The 13,156-nt window shown below is 40.5% G+C and overlaps 4 long non-coding RNA genes across 4 annotated transcripts; all 4 read right to left on the reverse strand.

Annotated features, from left to right (window-relative positions):
• Positions 1-1,307: 1,307 nt before the first annotated feature.
• LOC141088692 (uncharacterized) lies at positions 1,308-3,521 on the reverse strand. The gene is made up of 2 exons (XR_012232025.1): positions 3,020-3,521; positions 1,308-1,773 (listed from the first exon to the last, which is right to left on the reverse strand). It is a non-coding gene; the product is annotated as an uncharacterized lncRNA (long non-coding RNA).
• A 528-nt stretch (positions 3,522-4,049) lies between these two features.
• On the reverse strand, positions 4,050-6,262 carry LOC141088693 (uncharacterized). The gene is made up of 2 exons (XR_012232026.1): positions 5,761-6,262; positions 4,050-4,514 (listed from the first exon to the last, which is right to left on the reverse strand). It is a non-coding gene; the product is annotated as an uncharacterized lncRNA (long non-coding RNA).
• A 528-nt stretch (positions 6,263-6,790) lies between these two features.
• Positions 6,791-9,003, reverse strand: LOC141088694 (uncharacterized). Its single transcript, XR_012232028.1, has 2 exons — positions 8,502-9,003; positions 6,791-7,255 (listed from the first exon to the last, which is right to left on the reverse strand). It is a non-coding gene; the product is annotated as an uncharacterized lncRNA (long non-coding RNA).
• A 534-nt stretch (positions 9,004-9,537) lies between these two features.
• Positions 9,538-12,894, reverse strand: LOC141088691 (uncharacterized). Its single transcript, XR_012232024.1, has 3 exons — positions 12,737-12,894; positions 11,243-11,284; positions 9,538-9,996 (listed from the first exon to the last, which is right to left on the reverse strand). It is a non-coding gene; the product is annotated as an uncharacterized lncRNA (long non-coding RNA).
• Positions 12,895-13,156: the final 262 nt, after the last annotated feature.

A 13,156-nucleotide genomic window follows, 5' to 3' on the forward strand; every position in this document is an offset into this window, starting at 1 on the left:
TTGATTAGATCAAAGATGTTTTGTGGTGGTCAGCAGGAGGACTGGTCCTCATTTTTGCCTCTTGATGAGTTCACCTTTAACAGCTGGGTCAATCCGTCCACTCAAACCTCTTGTTTCTTTTGTAATTATGGTTTTCATCCTCATTTTTTGAATTCTCTAGGATTAATTCTGGATGCCCTGGAGTGGAGGTGACCATTGAGAAACTTGGGGGATGTTTGGAGGGAGGTTCAGCAGAATATTGGGGTAAGGCAGATAGGAAACGTTTGGCGGGTTCCACTTTCAAAGTTGGGGATAAAGTTTGGTTATCCTCTAAGAATATAAGCTGAAAAGTACCTTCGGCAAAGTTGGGTACGAAATTCATTGGCCCGTACGAGATTCTGGAGGTACTAAATCCAGTTGCCTTGAGATTAAAGCTTCCGCAGTTCCTTTGTGTCCCCAATGTTTTTCACAAATCCCTGTTAAATAAGTTGGTTCCTTCTGTGTTGATTGACTCTTCCCCTCCTCCTCCAGTCTCTGTTGATGGCGGTTTGGGGTACAAGGTGTAGAGGAATGTGGATTTTTGGAAGGTCCGAAATTCCCTCCAATATCTCGTTCACTGGAGGAGATACGGACCAGAGTAGAAATCCTGGGTTCCAGCTCATTCAGTGAAGGCTGATCATTAAGTCAGAGCTTTTCATTGTATGTTTCCTGGGAAACCTGAGGGTCCGGTGGCCCCCCTTGAAGATAAGGTACTGTCACGACTCCTCTGCTCAGATGGTCGGGGATTCTATGATGGACAGCTCAGCCATGCTATCCTGTGCTGGGGCGTGCTGAACTGTTATGTCAACCGAGCTGTCAATTAAAGAACTATCTGACTGGGAGGTTCAGAGATTTCCACAGATGATACCTGTTCTTAGTAATTGCCCTGCTATTTAGGTGAGCTCCCTAGCCAGATCACTGCCAGAAAAAAGCTTGTTCTAAGCTTGTGCTCTCTGATGTATTTGCCTGTTCCCTGTGACCATTTCAGACTTCCCGTTTGTTATTGCCCCTTTGCATTCTGCTGCTGACCTTTGGACCGAGTTCTGACTATCTGTTTTTTATTGCCCCTTTGGCTATTTGCTATTTCTCTAGCATTCTGACCCTGGCATGTGACCCGACTTACGAATTTTTATTTTCCCTTGGTTTACTTTGTGCTTTTTTGGTATTGACCCTGGAATGTCTGACTTCACTGATTCATGGCCTGGCCATGGGTTATGACTAACATCACAGTAGGTTAATCACCTCATATTGCATTTAAACCTTTTCAACATAATACAAAAATAAAACAGTCCTGATTGAAGTGGATAATTTATTTGACAAATATTAAGAACAAATAAAATGTAGTTTTTTTGCTTTTTTCACACACAGTTAACAAATTATGATTTAATAATGATTAAAGTCAGCAGAAATGAGCAGTGCTTACATGAGGTGCTAAGAAAGGCTTTTCGGTATCAAATATTTATTTCTTTACTCCTGAACCACTGTATCCTCCTTGTGAAACTTGTCCACCGACTCCTCCAAATCCTCCTTGTGAGACTTGTCCACCAAATCCTCCCATTCCTTCATATCCTCCTTGTGAAACTTGTCCTCCGATTCCTCCTGCTCCTCCATATCCTCCCTGTGAAACTTGTCCTCCGATTCCTCCTGCTCCTCCATATCCACCCTGTGAAACTTGTCCACCCATTCCTCCGACTCCTCCCATTCCTCCCATTCCTTGACTTTGCAGCTGGCAAGGATCAGGTGCAGAACAAGGATCTAATAAAAAAAGAAGATAATAAACAATAGTAATGAAACAAATGTTTAACAAAAAAGGGGCATATTTAATATCTACTATATAATCGTCTAACTAATTCTGTCTGTCTGTCTCTCTGTTTGTAACAGAAACCCCGTGCTGCTGATTGGTCTCGCCCGGCCGCCGCGACCAATCAGTGACAGTCACAGTCCAGCCGCGAATTTACGTGGAATTCGAACGACGCACGCCACCCCTACCGTTGGTAGATCTGTGGAGCTAGCCGCAGATCTCCCGATGGTTACAGCGGGTCATCTCCTGCCGCACGGCGCTATGTGCAGTCCGCCCGTGAATTGTGGCGGGATTTGAACTTTTTGATTTGAATCTTCATAAATAAACTACATACATATTTTAGAATGCCCAATGCGTTAGAATCGGGACACCATCTAGTTTAATAATGCATATCTAATCCTTATACATCACAAACTTAGGCTAAACAGTGATAAAAAATTGCAAATTTATTAAAGTAGTTCATGATGTTTGATAAATTATAAGCTATTGGTGCCCATCTTTCCCATGAAATCACACCTTGTTCAGCGAGACTACAACTCTTAGTTGTGCAACTCGTAAAAAGTGTCTAAAGCGCATACTAAATATTGTGAAAATCATTATAGACAGCTTTTTGGTGCAAATTAAACCAGAATTTCAGTGGATGTAACTTGTACCTAACTATGTCACAGTAACTTTTAATTTAGAGGTATGGCAGATTGTACACTGCAAAAATATGTTTATTTGGCTCTATGAACTGAAGTACTTTTAGAAAACTAAGGTGTCTAAGGAACAAATATTTAAATAATAATTAATCTGCTTAAAATTGCAAAGATGATGCTAAAGCAAGTTACATCAGACATTATTATACAGAATCATACGTGGAGGGACCTCCTCCTGTCACTATATGTTCTTGGCTGGTGAATGCTTTACTATGTCAGCCGGGGACCTAACAGAGACCCCCTGGTTCCCTGTAATCATCTGTCCATTAGGTAATGCCAGAGTCTATACTGATATCTGTATTTACCCTCGCAGTGTTCACTATTCCAATCAACTTTTGCTCTACAGTAATTGAGCTTCAATTTGAGCTATTCATAAACTTTAAAATATATTTCTCAGGTGCAGCCAGTGCATGTTAGACTTCTGGTTTCTACTTTTAAACACAAACATTTGTAACTTTTTAGTCAAATCTTTATCCTTCATTCATCTACTGTATGTTTATACCTTGGCATGGGTCTGGTATACATTGTGGTACTGGAGCACATGCTGAAAAGACAGATGTAAAAGCAAAGTTGGGTACGAAATTCATTGGCCCGTACGAGATTCTGGAGGTACTAAATCCAGTTGCCTTGAGATTAAAGCTTCCGCAGTTCCTTTGTGTCCCCAATGTTTTTCACAAATCCCTGTTAAATAAGTTGGTTCCTTCTGTGTTGATTGACTCTTCCCCTCCTCCTCCAGTCTCTGTTGATGGCGGTTTGGGGTACAAGGTGTAGAGGAATGTGGATTTTTGGAAGGTCCGAAATTCCCTCCAATATCTCGTTCACTGGAGGAGATACAGACCAGAGTAGAAATCCTGGGTTCCAGCTCATTCAGTGAAGGCTGATCATTAAGTCAGAGCTTTTCATTGTATGTTTCCTGGGAAACCTGAGGGTCCGGTGGCCCCCCTTGAAGATAAGGTACTGTCACGACTCCTCTGCTCAGATGGTCGGGGATTCTATGATGGACAGCTCAGCCATGCTATCCTGTGCTGGGGCGTGCTGAACTGTTATGTCAACCGAGCTGTCAATTAAAGAACTATCTGACTGGGAGGTTCAGAGATTTCCACAGATGATACCTGTTCTTAGTAATTGCCCTGCTATTTAGGTGAGCTCCCTAGCCAGATCACTGCCAGAAAAAAGCTTGTTCTAAGCTTGTGCTCTCTGATGTATTTGCCTGTTCCCTGTGACCATTTCAGACTTCCCGTTTGTTATTGCCCCTTTGCATTCTGCTGCTGACCTTTGGACCGAGTTCTGACTATCTGTTTTTTATTGCCCCTTTGGCTATTTGCTATTTCTCTAGCATTCTGACCCTGGCATGTGACCCGACTTACGAATTTTTATTTTCCCTTGGTTTACTTTGTGCTTTTTTGGTATTGACCCTGGAATGTCTGACTTCACTGATTCATGGCCTGGCCATGGGTTATGACTAACATCACAGTAGGTTAATCACCTCATATTGCATTTAAACCTTTTCAACATAATACAAAATAAAACAGTCCTGATTGAAGTGGATAATTTATTTGACAAATATTAAGAACAAATAAATGTAGTTTTTTTGCTTTTTTCACACACAGTTAACAAATTATGATTTAATAATGATTAAAGTCAGCAGAAATGAGCAGTGCTTACATGAGGTGCTAAGGAAGGCTTTTCGGTATCAAATATTTATTTCTTTACTCCTGAACCACTGTATCCTCCTTGTGAAACTTGTCCACCGACTCCTCCAAATCCTCCTTGTGAGACTTGTCCACCAAATCCTCCCATTCCTTCATATCCTCCTTGTGAAACTTGTCCTCCGATTCCTCCTGCTCCTCCATATCCTCCCTGTGAAACTTGTCCTCCGATTCCTCCTGCTCCTCCATATCCACCCTGTGAAACTTGTCCACCCATTCCTCCGACTCCTCCCATTCCTCCCATTCCTTGACTTTGCAGCTGGCAAGGATCAGGTGCAGAACAAGGATCTAATAAAAAAAGAAGATAATAAACAATAGTAATGAAACAAATGTTTAACAAAAAAGGGGCATAATTAATATCTACTATATAATCGTCAAACTAATTCTGTCTGTCTGTCTCTCTGTTTGTAACAGAAACCCCGTGCCGCTGATTGGTCTCGCCCGGCCGCCGCGACCAATCAGTGACAGTCACAGTCCAGCCGCGAATTTACGTGGAATTCGAACGACGCACGCCACCCCTACCGTTGGTAGATCTGTGGAGCTAGCCGCAGATCTCCCGATGGTTACAGCGGGTCATCTCCTGCCGCACGGCGCTATGTGCAGTCCGCCCGTGAATTGTGGCGGGATTTGAACTTTTTGATTTGAATCTTCATAAATAAACTACATACATATTTTAGAATGCCCAATGCGTTAGAATCGGGACACCATCTAGTTTAATAATGCATATCTAATCCTTATACATCACAAACTTAGGCTAAACAGTGATAAAAAATTGCAAATTTATTAAAGTAGTTCATGATGTTTGATAAATTATAAGCTATTGGTGCCCATCTTTCCCATGAAATCACACCTTGTTCAGCGAGACTACAACTCTTAGTTGTGCAACTCGTAAAAAGTGTCTAAAGCGCATACTAAATATTGTGAAAATCATTATAGACAGCTTTTTGGTGCAAATTAAACCAGAATTTCAGTGGATGTAACTTGTACCTAACTATGTCACAGTAACTTTTAATTTAGAGGTATGGCAGATTGTACACTGCAAAAATATGTTTATTTGGCTCTATGAACTGAAGTACTTTTAGAAAACTAAGGTGTCTAAGGAACAAATATTTAAATAATAATTAATCTGCTTAAAATTGCAAAGATGATGCTAAAGCAAGTTACATCAGACATTATTATACAGAATCATACGTGGAGGGACCTCCTCCTGTCACTATATGTTCTTGGCTGGTGAATGCTTTACTATGTCAGCCGGGGACCTAACAGAGACCCCCTGGTTCCCTGTAATCATCTGTCCATTAGGTAATGCCAGAGTCTATACTGATATCTGTATTTACCCTCGCAGTGTTCACTATTCCAATCAACTTTTGCTCTACAGTAATTGAGCTTCAATTTGAGCTATTCATAAACTTTAAAATATATTTCTCAGGTGCAGCCAGTGCATGTTAGACTTCTGGTTTCTACTTTTAAACACAAACATTTGTAACTTTTTAGTCAAATCTTTATCCTTCATTCATCTACTGTATGTTTATACCTTGGCATGGGTCTGGTATACATTGTGGTACTGGAGCACATGCTGAAAAGACAGATGTAAAAGCAAAGTTGGGTACGAAATTCATTGGCCCGTACGAGATTCTGGAGGTACTAAATCCAGTTGCCTTGAGATTAAAGCTTCCGCAGTTCCTTTGTGTCCCCAATGTTTTTCACAAATCCCTGTTAAATAAGTTGGTTCCTTCTGTGTTGATTGACTCTTCCCCTCCTCCTCCAGTCTCTGTTGATGGCGGTTTGGGGTACAAGGTGTAGAGGAATGTGGATTTTTGGAAGGTCCGAAATTCCCTCCAATATCTCGTTCACTGGAGGAGATACAGACCAGAGTAGAAATCCTGGGTTCCAGCTCATTCAGTGAAGGCTGATCATTAAGTCAGAGCTTTTCATTGTATGTTTCCTGGGAAACCTGAGGGTCCGGTGGCCCCCCTTGAAGATAAGGTACTGTCACGACTCCTCTGCTCAGATGGTCGGGGATTCTATGATGGACAGCTCAGCCATGCTATCCTGTGCTGGGGCGTGCTGAACTGTTATGTCAACCGAGCTGTCAATTAAAGAACTATCTGACTGGGAGGTTCAGAGATTTCCACAGATGATACCTGTTCTTAGTAATTGCCCTGCTATTTAGGTGAGCTCCCTAGCCAGATCACTGCCAGAAAAAAGCTTGTTCTAAGCTTGTGCTCTCTGATGTATTTGCCTGTTCCCTGTGACCATTTCAGACTTCCCGTTTGTTATTGCCCCTTTGCATTCTGCTGCTGACCTTTGGACCGAGTTCTGACTATCTGTTTTTTATTGCCCCTTTGGCTATTTGCTATTTCTCTAGCATTCTGACCCTGGCATGTGACCCGACTTACGAATTTTTATTTTCCCTTGGTTTACTTTGTGCTTTTTTGGTATTGACCCTGGAATGTCTGACTTCACTGATTCATGGCCTGGCCATGGGTTATGACTAACATCACAGTAGGTTAATCACCTCATATTGCATTTAAACCTTTTCAACATAATACAAAATAAAACAGTCCTGATTGAAGTGGATAATTTATTTGACAAATATTAAGAACAAATAAATGTAGTTTTTTTGCTTTTTTCACACACAGTTAACAAATTATGATTTAATAATGATTAAAGTCAGCAGAAATGAGCAGTGCTTACATGAGGTGCTAAGGAAGGCTTTTCGGTATCAAATATTTATTTCTTTACTCCTGAACCACTGTATCCTCCTTGTGAAACTTGTCCACCGACTCCTCCAAATCCTCCTTGTGAGACTTGTCCACCAAATCCTCCCATTCCTTCATATCCTCCTTGTGAAACTTGTCCTCCGATTCCTCCTGCTCCTCCATATCCTCCCTGTGAAACTTGTCCTCCGATTCCTCCTGCTCCTCCATATCCACCCTGTGAAACTTGTCCACCCATTCCTCCGACTCCTCCCATTCCTCCCATTCCTTGACTTTGCAGCTGGCAAGGATCAGGTGCAGAACAAGGATCTAATAAAAAAAGAAGATAATAAACAATAGTAATGAAACAAATGTTTAACAAAAAAGGGGCATATTTAATATCTACTATATAATCGTCTAACTAATTCTGTCTGTCTGTCTCTCTGTTTGTAACAGAAACCCCGTGCCGCTGATTGGTCTCGCCCGGCCGCCGCGACCAATCAGTGACAGTCACAGTCCAGCCGCGAATTTACGTGGAATTCGAACGACGCACGCCACCCCTACCGTTGGTAGATCTGTGGAGCTAGCCGCAGATCTCCCGATGGTTACAGCGGGTCATCTCCTGCCGCACGGCGCTATGTGCAGTCCGCCCGTGAATTGTGGCGGGATTTGAACTTTTTGATTTGAATCTTCATAAATAAACTACATACATATTTTAGAATGCCCAATGCGTTAGAATCGGGACACCATCTAGTTTAATAATGCATATCTAATCCTTATACATCACAAACTTAGGCTAAACAGTGATAAAAAATTGCAAATTTATTAAAGTAGTTCATGATGTTTGATAAATTATAAGCTATTGGTGCCCATCTTTCCCATGAAATCACACCTTGTTCAGCGAGACTACAACTCTTAGTTGTGCAACTCGTAAAAAGTGTCTAAAGCGCATACTAAATATTGTGAAAATCATTATAGACAGCTTTTTGGTGCAAATTAAACCAGAATTTCAGTGGATGTAACTTGTACCTAACTATGTCACAGTAACTTTTAATTTAGAGGTATGGCAGATTGTACACTGCAAAAATATGTTTATTTGGCTCTATGAACTGAAGTACTTTTAGAAAACTAAGGTGTCTAAGGAACAAATATTTAAATAATAATTAATCTGCTTAAAATTGCAAAGATGATGCTAAAGCAAGTTACATCAGACATTATTATACAGAATCATACGTGGAGGGACCTCCTCCTGTCACTATATGTTCTTGGCTGGTGAATGCTTTACTATGTCAGCCGGGGACCTAACAGAGACCCCCTGGTTCCCTGTAATCATCTGTCCATTAGGTAATGCCAGAGTCTATACTGATATCTGTATTTACCCTCGCAGTGTTCACTATTCCAATCAACTTTTGCTCTACAGTAATTGAGCTTCAATTTGAGCTATTCATAAACTTTAAAATATATTTCTCAGGTGCAGCCAGTGCATGTTAGACTTCTGGTTTCTACTTTTAAACACAAACATTTGTAACTTTTTAGTCAAATCTTTATCCTTCATTCATCTACTGTATGTTTATACCTTGGCATGGGTCTGGTATACATTGTGGTACTGGAGCACATGCTGAAAAGACAGATGTAAAAGCAAAGTTGGGTACGAAATTCATTGGCCCGTACGAGATTCTGGAGGTACTAAATCCAGTTGCCTTGAGATTAAAGCTTCCGCAGTTCCTTTGTGTCCCCAATGTTTTTCACAAATCCCTGTTAAATAAGTTGGTTCCTTCTGTGTTGATTGACTCTTCCCCTCCTCCTCCAGTCTCTGTTGATGGCGGTTTGGGGTACAAGGTGTAGAGGAATGTGGATTTTTGGAAGGTCCGAAATTCCCTCCAATATCTCGTTCACTGGAGGAGATACAGACCAGAGTAGAAATCCTGGGTTCCAGCTCATTCAGTGAAGGCTGATCATTAAGTCAGAGCTTTTCATTGTATGTTTCCTGGGAAACCTGAGGGTCCGGTGGCCCCCCTTGAAGATAAGGTACTGTCACGACTCCTCTGCTCAGATGGTCGGGGATTCTATGATGGACAGCTCAGCCATGCTATCCTGTGCTGGGGCGTGCTGAACTGTTATGTCAACCGAGCTGTCAATTAAAGAACTATCTGACTGGGAGGTTCAGAGATTTCCACAGATGATACCTGTTCTTAGTAATTGCCCTGCTATTTAGGTGAGCTCCCTAGCCAGATCACTGCCAGAAAAAAGCTTGTTCTAAGCTTGTGCTCTCTGATGTATTTGCCTGTTCCCTGTGACCATTTCAGACTTCCCGTTTGTTATTGCCCCTTTGCATTCTGCTGCTGACCTTTGGACCGAGTTCTGACTATCTGTTTTTTATTGCCCCTTTGGCTATTTGCTATTTCTCTAGCATTCTGACCCTGGCATGTGACCCGACTTACGAATTTTTATTTTCCCTTGGTTTACTTTGTGCTTTTTTGGTATTGACCCTGGAATGTCTGACTTCACTGATTCATGGCCTGGCCATGGGTTATGACTAACATCACAGTAGGTTAATCACCTCATATTGCATTTAAACCTTTTCAACATAATACAAAATAAAACAGTCCTGATTGAAGTGGATAATTTATTTGACAAATATTAAGAACAAATAAATGTAGTTTTTTTGCTTTTTTCACACACAGTTAACAAATTATGATTTAATAATGATTAAAGTCAGCAGAAATGAGCAGTGCTTACATGAGGTGCTAAGGAAGGCTTTTCGGTATCAAATATTTATTTCTTTACTCCTGAACCACTGTATCCTCCTTGTGAAACTTGTCCACCGACTCCTCCAAATCCTCCTTGTGAGACTTGTCCACCAAATCCTCCCATTCCTTCATATCCTCCTTGTGAAACTTGTCCTCCGATTCCTCCTGCTCCTCCATATCCTCCCTGTGAAACTTGTCCTCTGATTCCTCCTGCTCCTCCATATCCACCCTGTGAAACTTGTCCACCCATTCCTCCGACTCCTCCCATTCCTCCCATTCCTTGACTTTGCAGCTGGCAAGGATCAGGTGCAGAACAAGGATCTAATAAAAAAAGAAGATAATAAACAATAGTAATGAAACAAATGTTTAACAAAAAAGGGGCATATTTAATATCTACTATATAATCGTCTAACTAATTCTGTCTGTCTGTCTCTCTGTTTGTAACAGAAACCCCGTGCCGCTGATTGGTCTCGCCCGGCCGCCGCGACCAATCAGTGACAGTCACAGTCCAGCCGCGAATTTACGTGGAATTCGAACGACGCACGCCACCCCTACCGTTGGTAGATCTGTGGAGCTAGCCGCAGATCTCCCGATGGTTACAGCGGGTCATCTCCTGCCGCACGGCGCTATGTGCAGTCCGCCCGTGAATTGTGGCGGGATTTGAACTTTTTGATTTGAATCTTCATAAATAAACTACATACATATTTTAGAATGCCCAATGCGTTAGAATCGGGACACCATCTAGTTTAATAATGCATATCTAATCCTTATACATCACAAACTTAGGCTAAACAGTGATAAAAAATTGCAAATTTATTAAAGTAGTTCATGATGTTTGATAAATTATAAGCTATTGGTGCCCATCTTTCCCATGAAATCACACCTTGTTCAGCGAGACTACAACTCTTAGTTGTGCAACTCGTAAAAAGTGTCTAAAGCGCATACTAAATATTGTGAAAATCATTATAGACAGCTTTTTGGTGCAAATTAAACCAGAATTTCAGTGGATGTAACTTGTACCTAACTATGTCACAGTAACTTTTAATTTAGAGGTATGGCAGATTGTACACTGCAAAAATATGTTTATTTGGCTCTATGAACTGAAGTACTTTTAGAAAACTAAGGTGTCTAAGGAACAAATATTTAAATAATAATTAATCTGCTTAAAATTGCAAAGATGATGCTAAAGCAAGTTACATCAGACATTATTATACAGAATCATACGTGGAGGGACCTCCTCCTGTCACTATATGTTCTTGGCTGGTGAATGCTTTACTATGTCAGCCGGGGACCTAACAGAGACCCCCTGGTTCCCTGTAATCATCTGTCCATTAGGCAATGCCAGAGTCTATACTGATATCTGTATTTACCCTCGCAGTGTTCACTATTCCAATCAACTTTTGCTCTACAGTAATTGAGCTTCAATTTGAGCTATTCATAAACTTTAAAATATATTTCTCAGGTGCAGCCAGTGCATGTTAGACTTCTGGTTTCTACTTTTAAACACAAACATTTGTAACTTTTTAGTCAAATCTTTATCCTTCATTCATCTACTGTATGTTTATACCTTGGCATGGGTCTGGTATACATTGTGGTACTGGAGCACATGCTGAAAAGACAGATGTAAAAGTTATAGCTTTCACTGTAGTATGAGAATTTTATTTTACTTCTTATTTGCATACATAACCTTAAGGATGATGTTCACCTATTTTTTCAGTTAAATGCAATAAAAATAGAAAATAAGCAATGTTAAAAAAGTTTTCTAATCGCTTATCTTGGCTGCACCACTGCTCTGGACGGAGCGCTCTCCATGTGACTAGCACAGGCCGCTTTGGCTCTTCAATACTGGAGAACTGGGGGACTGAAGCTGTCACATCCAATGTACTTGCCAAAGCAGGTCTTGCAGGCTTTAAAAAAAAGTCTGCAAATGGCGGGCACAACATGCCTAACTATCAGACCATTAATAGTCAGGGTGGCCTGTAACTAAGCAACGAGCTGCAAATGGTAAAAAATATAATCTCTACATTGTTGAGACTAGAGAAAATTTTAATAAGAGGTAAATTGCAAATTGCTTGTTGTCACAATTTTGACTAGTTAAGAACTAGAGTGTTCCCTTTATAAATAATAATCGTGTATTTTTGGATTTAGATTCTATGCAAAGTTACCCTTTTGAAAGGGAGTAATACATTAAGATCAAGCTATATAACATTGGCTTTTAGCTATGAACTATGTAAAAACACAGATTTGCATAGATGTTCATATAAAGACTTTAGGTGCAGTACAGAGGGAACATTTTGGCAACTGGTTTAGGGCAGGGCACATGGTCATAAATTCTCTCATGAAATGACACTCTGATCATATTCTGATCAGAGTATTAGCATAATGTGACACAATTGTTTTGAATGAGAGAAGCCAAGCACACTGTGTGGGGAAGATGAAAAACAATTTCAGTTATAATTTCAGTTTGTGACCAGCTAGTGATTGCTGAAGCAAGTCAGACGTCACTTTTCAATACGAGTCTATGACATCCTCAATTCTGGCTCTTATAGGCTTACATTGAGCGCTTGTGACCATTACATCTGAAATTGGGCCAGTCAGAATTTGTGGTCACATAATGGTTTCGAAGGGCCGGAGTGGCGCTGATGAGAAGTGAAATCGGCAATGAGTAAAAGACTTTGACCAGGGACCTTAGATTAAAAGCATCAGTACAGCACTGAAAAAAACCTAGCGCTTTAACAGCAATCTGAATGAGACATGTCAAATTTAGTTTCTAACTTCTGTTTATTACTGCTCACGCTGTCTATTGTTGTTTTCCCTGGGCTCCCAGGTTTTGGGGCGCTGCTGAATTTACTATTGCTTTTAATACAGGTCAGGATTGTACTAGTCCAAGTTGACAGCATCCCATAAGACAATATAATGTAGAATAGCGCATTTTATCATTATTGCCATACTTTGTACCTGCATACACATTAGATTAAATATCAGTGCAAAGTATATACAGTAATAATATCACATCATACAATTGTTCAGTAGTGTAGTATATATGAAGTATTTCACTCACGGTCTTTGCCTTTTCCTCCCTTGGTTGCCATGATGTTTCTTCTTCGGTTGATGATTCTTACTGAAGTACCGTACTTGGAAAGATGCTTTATGCCTTGGTAAAGATGCTGTTTATATACAAACCCTGATGCCATTCCCTGGATGGTACATCCCCTCCATAAGCTCATAGAATTTGGCTCCAACTATCCTAAATTGAGATCCAATTAAATCCTATTTGCATACCTGAAGGCATGGGAGTAGCAGAATGTTTAATGTAGATGGAATTCTATTATTCAGTCTATCTGATTGCGTTTCCAAAAGAAACAATGGGTGAGTCAATGTAATAAAATGACCTTCACATATATTTAGATTGGTAAACATTAAATATACAGGTATTATCATTATTTCAGTTTTAATTGCCTATATTTAGAAGCATTCACCG

The sequence above is a fragment of the Dendrobates tinctorius genome, unplaced genomic scaffold (genome assembly GCF_039654945.1).
Source record: "Dendrobates tinctorius isolate UK_male_01 unplaced genomic scaffold, ASM3965494v1 ptg000040l, whole genome shotgun sequence".
Lineage (NCBI taxonomy): Eukaryota > Metazoa > Chordata > Amphibia > Anura > Dendrobatidae > Dendrobates > Dendrobates tinctorius.